The sequence below is a fragment of the Marmota marmota genome, unplaced genomic scaffold, assembly GCF_001458135.2.
Source record: "Marmota marmota marmota unplaced genomic scaffold, marMar, whole genome shotgun sequence".
Classification (NCBI taxonomy): Eukaryota; Metazoa; Chordata; class Mammalia; order Rodentia; family Sciuridae; genus Marmota; species Marmota marmota.
The window spans coordinates 8,996,765-9,004,564 of record NW_025999891.1 but is presented as its reverse complement, the minus strand read 5'-3'; the positions used below and the strand labels follow the sequence as shown (position 1 = coordinate 9,004,564).

General features: G+C 43.7%; 2 protein-coding genes across 3 annotated transcripts in view; one reads left to right on the top strand and one right to left on the bottom strand.

The window, feature by feature from the left end:
* Positions 1-234, bottom strand: part of Lig3 (DNA ligase 3) — a 21,193-nt gene extending 20,959 nt beyond the window's left edge. The window contains exon 1 of one of the 2 annotated variants that reach the window (XM_048794929.1): positions 107-234. The gene's annotated coding sequence lies outside the window, so the exon portion shown is untranslated. The remainder of the gene's footprint in view (positions 1-106) is intronic. The other variant, XM_015501202.2, reaches the window with a different exon arrangement.
* A 42-nt stretch (positions 235-276) lies between these two features.
* Positions 277-7,800, top strand: part of Cct6b (chaperonin containing TCP1 subunit 6B) — a 52,288-nt gene continuing 44,764 nt past the window's right edge. The window contains exon 1 of the mRNA XM_048794944.1: positions 277-398. The gene's annotated coding sequence lies outside the window, so the exon portion shown is untranslated. The remainder of the gene's footprint in view (positions 399-7,800) is intronic.

Sequence of the window (7,800 nt, the reverse complement as noted above, 5' to 3'; positions counted from 1 at the left end):
GGGGGAGGAGCCGGTGGCGGCTCCCGGGCCGCACTGCGCTGGGGCCCCGGCTCTGGCCCTGGCCCGCTTCCCTCCCCACAGCGCGCCTAGCCGCGCCGCCCCTCACCTGCCTCCCCGGCTCCAGCGACCACCACTCGCCTCCGGACCAGGCGCCCACAGGCCGCAGGCAGCCCGCAGGCGGTTGGAGAGCCTGTCTCTTTAAATACGGGTCCTTGAGCTGGCGGCAGTACGCAGGCGCAACGACCGAGGCCGTAGCTACGTGACCCGGCCCCGCCCCCGGTCCCGCCACGTGCTTGGTGTGGATTCCGGTCGGTCGGGATTGTGATAAGTGGAGGTAGTGGGATCCCCAGCCCCGCGAGGACGCCCCCAGATTGCCAGGGATCGTCTAGTCCTTAAAGGTACTGGTTGAGAAACTGTACTGCAGTGAGCTTGGCAAAGGTGGCGTCATCCAGGCTTTTTCCGTATTGCCTCTGTGCCGTGTCACGCCCTACCACTGTGCAGTAACTTCCTGGATTGAAAAGAGACACCGGATAGGTGGAAGGTAGCTGTCGTGTGAAGAAGCGGTGGGGGAGAGTAGCCCTTTGGTTAGGTATGGTTCAAAGTGTATTTTTTTTTTTAAATATCTTTTAGTTGTCCATGAATCTTTATTATTTTTTAGTCTATTTATATGTGGTGCTGAGAATCGAACCTAGTGCCTCACATCCTACCACTGAGCTACAACCCCAGCCCTCAAAGTGTACTTTCATTTCTAAACCTCAAGTCCGCTTTATGACAGTTTGACTTGGCTATTTTTACAAAAGAGCGACAGAGAAGGCAAGTAACCTTGTTCAGGGTCCAGAAAGGGCAAACAGCTGGATCTTATTACATAAACAAAGAACAGATATCTAAGGGGATTCTTTATTTTTTTCTCTCTTTTTGGTAGTGGTAGTTGAACCCAGGGGCTTCCTACAATTGAGCTATACCCCAACCTTTTTAATTTTTTAAGACAGGGGGTCTCATTAAGTTGATGGGACTGACATCCAGCTTGTGATCCTCCTGCCTCAGCCTCCCAAGTCTCTGGGATTATTGGCATGCACCACCACCCAAGAGGATTCTTTGTGACAATCTGACCTTCATTCTGTAGGGGAAGGTGAACCATGAATGAACCTAGGGAATACTAATTACCGTTAGTCGGGGAGTGACTGAGGCAAGGGAACCAAATAGAAGGCTATGGGGGGGGGCGCAAAATTGCAATGTATGCGGTCAAGGGGAGAAATAAAGAATGTACAAGGGCTTCTGCCCTTTTCAGTGCTTTATTCACTCAAATTACTGAATACAATTTCACTCTATAGGTTCTTAATCAAGAAAACAACAATCCTTAATGCTAGGCACTGCAATAGACATAATCAATTCACAGCAAACAATTCTAGATTAATTTTAAGCACTGCAAAACACTTAATCATGATAGGCTAGTCATTTCCTCTGCATGCTAAGTCCAAAAAATCTCAAGCCTTGGGCTTTATGTCCAGCTGATGCACACTCACTTTAGACTGGGGTGACCAGCTTTGGAACCAAGGCAGGCTGTTCCTGGCATGGAATGGACGACTGGTTGAGGAGAGGGTTGTAGGGAGAAGTTGTGGCTCTCACCAGGGTCCAGACCAGGCAGTAGAGTTTGAGAGTGGGTGAAGATCATGCAGAGGATCAGGAAACTATGTCAGTTGATGGGATGTTAGGTCCTCACCAGGCTCTCCAGCTCGAGTGCATTCTTGTTTCAGCTGGCTGAATCCCTGTTCATCAGCTCTATTATTTATACTAAATTCTGGGACTTTTGACCCCCCCTTTCAGTCCACTGGAATTTTCCATGACATCATTTACCCTGGGGTCAGAAACATCTGGTCTGGTGGTCTCCACCCTGATCCTCTCGCCTTTCCCTCTTATCCTGCAAGGTCAGCCTGCCAGGGGCTTCACCAGGGTGAGGGGAAGTAACTTGTTTGAGGCCATACTGGAGGGATCTGTGGGTGTGCCTGGTGAGACTGCTGGCTTTAAACTGGAGTTTTTAAAATGGAGTTGCTTAGACTCAGGCCTAAGGTCATTCTCCTAAAGGCCCTTGTGATAATCCATGTGAGAGATGAGAGTGCCCTGATGAAGTGCTCATATATCTGTTATGAAATAAGGATGACTTGAGTGAACATATAGAGGCCATCACCTGAACTAAAAAATTAAGAGAGGAGGAGGAGGTACATCCAATAAAGGGATGAGTTTTGTTTTGGGTGTATTAAATTTGGTTAACCAAGGCTAATGTTGATTCCAGTGTGCAAAGTGGACTAAAGCTTCTCTGTCTTTTCTATGATATGTGGCAGAATAAGAGTCTTCAGAATTGGAAGGCCTCAGAGGCTTACATCCTAACTCCAGTGACCCTGAACGTCTCTACCACTGCATTGACTACATTTTGATTTGAAACACTTAACTGGTATCCATCTTTTCCCCTAATCCTGTGCTATCCAGTACTGTAATAATGACTGGCCACGTATGGCTTTTGAACACTTGAAATGTGGCTAATGCAACTTGAGAGAGGCTGTTAAGTGAAAGCTACACACCAATAAATAAATACCCCCCCCAAGAATGTCAAATCTCACTAATAATATCTGTATGCTAATTACACGTTGAAATAATTTTTGAAATGTTGGGTTGAATAAAATATATTATTAAAATTAATCTCAGCTGTTTTACTTTTTGGACAATGTGGCAACTAGAAAATATGAAACTGCATGCACTATTTTCATATTAGATGGCAAAGCCCTACATTTAAAACCTATTTGCAGAGGGTGGCATCTGTGCCTTGTGCTTCTTTTCAGCCTCCCTGATGGTGCCGGGCACATAGTACACAGAAAGTAAAAAGATCCCTTACAAAGATGTTTATTAAGTTGTATCTTTGACAATAATTGCAGACTTGGCTTCTTAGTATTGTTTTGATTCATTAGAGCTCCATGGCACCCCAATGATCTCTGACTCAGGTCCCCTCCTATGAAATGGAACTAGGTGTGAAGGCTGGCAGTTGCATCTCTTTAGAAAGATGGAAACTGGCTGGGTGTGGTGGCACATGCCTGAAATCCCAGCAGCTTGGGAGGCTGAGACAGGAGGATCGTGAGTTCAAAGCTGGCCTCAGCAACTGTGAGGCGCTAAGCAACTCAGTGAGACCCTGTCTCTAAATAAAATACAAAATAGGGCTGGGGATGTGGCTCAGTGGTCTAGTACCCGAGTTCAATCCCTGGTACTAAAAAAAAAAAAAAAAAAAAAAAAAAAAGGTGGGAATTGCTCTCCCAAGGAGAATGTCAAGTGTGGTGGGGAAAACAGCTTTATAGCTTTGTAGTTACAGATTCACATTCCACCTCAACCTGTGTGACCTTCATCTGTCTTGTTCTCTGGGCCTTTAGTTTTCTTGATGAAATGGCGATAGTTTTACATTTTACATTTAGGTCTGTGATCCATTTTGAGTTAATTTTTGGGAAGAGTGTATAGTCTGTTATTTTGATTCTTTTCTTTTTTGCATGTGTATGTCTGTGTTATTCAAGCACCATTTTTGAGGTTGAGGGTACCCGAGATTAAACTCAGGGCCACCCAGCCACTGAGCCACATCCCCAGCCCTATTTTGTATTTTATTTAGAGACAATGTCTCACTGAGTTGCTCAGCACTTCACCATTGCTGAGGCTGGCTTTGAACTCAGGATTCTTCAGTCTCAGCCTCCTGAGCTGCTGCGTGTGCCACCACGCATGGCTACAAACACAATTTTTGAAAAACTCATGCTTTTTTGTTCCTTTGTCAAAGATCATTTTAGTGTATTTATGGGTCTACTTCTGGGATCTGTTTTTTTTTTTTTCTTTTAATGTATTTTGGTGAGTTTTTTTGGTACTGGGAATTGAACCCAGGGGTGCTTAACCCCTGAGTTACATCCCCCCAGCCCTTTTTATTTTGAGACAAGGTCTTACTCAGTTGCTTAGGGCCTCGCTAAATTGCCCAGGCTGGCCTTGAACGTTGTGATCTTCCCACCTCTGCTTGCCAAGTTGCTGGGATCACAGCACTAGTGCACCCAGCTTGGGCTCTGTTTTTTTCCCCCACTGATCTATTTGTTTCATCAGTACTACACTATTTTGATCACTTCGGCTTTATAATAAATCTTTATATCAGGTGGTGTTGGTCTACCAACACTGTTATTCTTCAATGTTATGTTGACTATTGTGGGTCTTTTACTTCATATAAACTATACGATCATTTCCTAAAGCTAATATTCACAAATAACTTGCTGGGATTTTTCTTGTGATTGCACTGAATCCTCAGCTCAAGTGAGGAAGAACTGACATCTTGACAGTATTGAGTCTCCTATTTATAAACATTGAATATCTCCGTTTATTTTGTTCTTTGATTTCTTCAAAGTTTTGTAGTATTCTTTATATAGATCTTGTACATATTTTGCTAGATTTAAACTTAAATATTTCATTTTGGGTGGAGTGAAATAAGGATAAAATAACTTTTCTGATTGTTTATGACAATTAAATGAGATGACTAATATTAACTTGCAAACTGTTTAGCCCTTAGAGGTATTTCAGTAAATGTACATTCTCCTCCACCTTCCAGCCTGGGTACATTCGTCCCACTCAGAGTTTAGTCTCTCCTTTGTGGATTAATCAGTCAAGTGTTCATTGAATGCCTACTCTGTATTGGGCACAATTCTCCAACCTGGAATACAGCAAAAAATTCCTACCCTGATGAAGCTAACAGGCTAGTGTGGGACATAGCAAACAAATTAGTAAAGTACATAGGCTATAAGGTATGGATGGGTACTAAGCAGAAGAAGGGAGCTGAAGAGGATCAGAGGTGTGGGACAATGAGGGGAGAGTTGCAGTTTTAAATAAAGATCAGGAAGGTCACCAACTAAACTCAGAAGAGAATTAATGAAAAAAACTGGGAGTGGTGGTGCATGCCTGTAATACCAGCAACTTGGGAAGCTGAGGCAGGAGCATTACAAGTTTGAAAACAGCCTCGGCAATTTAGAAAGAACTTATTTATCTCAAAATAAAGAATAAAAAGGCACAAATGGTGATAGTTTTACATTTTACATTTAGATCTGTGTATACTTTGTTTATAATCAGTGACTCGAAAAATTATGCTCTGTCTGTGTAATATGAAATGAGTTACATTCTGCCATCATGTATAACAAATTAGAGTAAATAAATAATTTAATTAAAAAAAGAATAAAAAGGATAGGGTATGTAGCTCAGTGGTAGAGTGCCCCTGGGTCTAATCCCCAGTACAAAAAAAAAAAAAAAGTGAATGAAAGTGAGAGCCATATGCAGATCTAGGGTAGAGGGAGTATCAAGGAAAGACTAGGAGGCCGGAATGTGCTTGTTACATTGGGAGAACAACTAAAGTGGCTCAAGTTAAGATTGAGAAGAGCAGAGGATGAGGTCAACAAAGGGACAGCTCCTGCAGAGCCCTAAACCATTATAAAGACACTAGCTTTTAGTCCAGGTGAAATGGGAAGCTAATGGACTGCACTGCACCGATAAATGATATGATCTGGCTTAGTAATGGGATCACTATCACTCTGGCTGCTGTATCCAGAAATCGGGAGACAAGTTAGGTAGCTACTGTGAAAAATGAGGACAGCTTTGGGAGAAATGAGGGCAGCTTCGGTGGCAGGAGTGAAAGTAGTGAGAAATAACTGAGGCTTATGGACCCATACTAGGGGGTCAGGGGTGTCCTGGAACTACTGAATTTTTATACAAATGTGCACATGTGCATTTTGGAGGGGAAAACTTCTATTGGAGTCTCAAAGCAAAACTATGGTGGTGAATAATCAGGACACCCCATGTCTATTTCCTAGCTATTCAAAAATCACAGGGCAGGGGATAAAGCTCCTTTGACAGAGTGCCTGCCTTGCATGCACAAGGCCCTCAGTTCAATCCCTAGCACCACAGAAAACAAAATGAAACAAAAATCCATGATCAGCTCCTTTCTTCAGACCATGGTCATAAATCCTCCAGGGCATTGATCTTGTTTGTGAGTGTCTCAGAGCTAACACCACTCTTAAGACTACCATTCCTGACTTCCAGTTTAGATTCGTTAGAGTTGTCAAGAAGAAATAAAAATCACAGGGAGATGGGTAGATTCTCTATATTTTCTATGCTAGAAGCTGGAAGCTGGGAAGCCACAGGCAGGAATAGGGGAAGGGTTTCTTACCTTCCTAGAGAGGATGGGCACTCGTGAGGTTAGTTTCTTCTCAAGTGGATTCCCTTCTTTAATAAGCTCTGCTCTATGAATCACATAAATCTCAGCAGTGAAAGCCAATTTTACGGTTTGGTTTGCTTAATAGTCGCACAATTAAAGTAAGTTGTAAAAAATGGTGGTGGTGTTTGCCAGGATAAATATTTAAAAGGGAACAGCTGTAGGAAGATACAATAATTCAAATCAGTCCCTGGTTTTTTATCTTAGTCCAGGCTGCAGAGGTTGGTTCTTAATCAGAGGTGTTTCCTGGCCTCTCCTTTGAAAACCTTGTGCTACAGCTGCCAGGCTCAGGTAGGAAGGAGCAAAGCTTTGGGAGTAGCTGGTGCATGGCAGAGCTGGGAGGGGGCGCAGTTTGGGGGCAGGACTGAGAGGAGAGTTAAGGTGTGGGGAAGGTGTTGTTATCACTTTCCTTGAGCTCCTGAATTGGGTTATCTAGTGTGAAGAAGAAAGTTAATGCTTTTCAGAGGACAATGTGGTTTTTATAAAGAGTTGAGCCTATTTGGGAAGCAAATTTCAATTCTGTATCCTGCATAGGACACAGAGCTGGTTGACAGGTAGTATTGGTGATTGTCAGTTTTCCAGCTTTGGTTTTGGGGGCAGCGGTTGAAGACAGCTTTTTTCTTTTAAGATAGCTTTTTTTTTTTTTTAAAGAAACTAGGGATTGAACTAGGGGTGCTTTACCACTGAGCTACATCCTCATCACCCCCAACCCCTTTTTTTGGAATCAAAGGGATTTATGGGTCTACCTTTTCCATAAATAAATCCATACAGAGTTGGGAATTAGGACCATGTTATATACAGAAAGGAAGACAGCATGGCATTCAGGCTCAGGGATAGTACACATCATCAGGTGTGGCATCCTCCCAAGTACACTCAAGGCTCCTGGGATCCCCATTGGAATGGAAACAGTAGAACTGTGCTGCAGGATCTATCAGAATTTGGGGGTCCCAGGAAGGTTTAGCCTATGATCCAGTTCCAAAAGTCCCAGGCTTCTCTGCCACCTCCAAAGCTAGCTTCAGGTTCTGATCAAACAGCTCACCCCTGATTCACACTTCCAGGGAGTAGAATGGATTATTGAGGGGAAAATCTCAGTAAATTTCATAAATTTTTCAAAGAACAGAATCTATTCCAGTTTGCCCAGGTTCTGCCACAACCTTGATCCCTCTCAGTGTCTAGAAGAAGTGCAGTTTGAATGTGCCTGAGCTTCCCTGTTCAGGAGACAGCTGGGAGCTAGTGGCAAGGAGCAAGTGGAATATGGAGGCCAGCATGAGCTTCTCTGATTGGAGGTGGGGCGGGGCTGGGCTGACCAAATTGAAGAGACACCGGCTAATTAGCAGGGTTAGCCCGATGCTCCAGCACCTCTTTTTCATTGGCCATGTACTGCCCTTCACGTCCACACCTCTGAAGGCCAGCGCTGTTTGGCCCATGTTAGGAAGATTTGACAAAGGCAAGGCCATTTTGAAACATATCCTTCATCTTAGAACAAGAGTCACCTCACAATCACTGTGAGTCAGCTTGACCTTCAACCTCAGGCAATG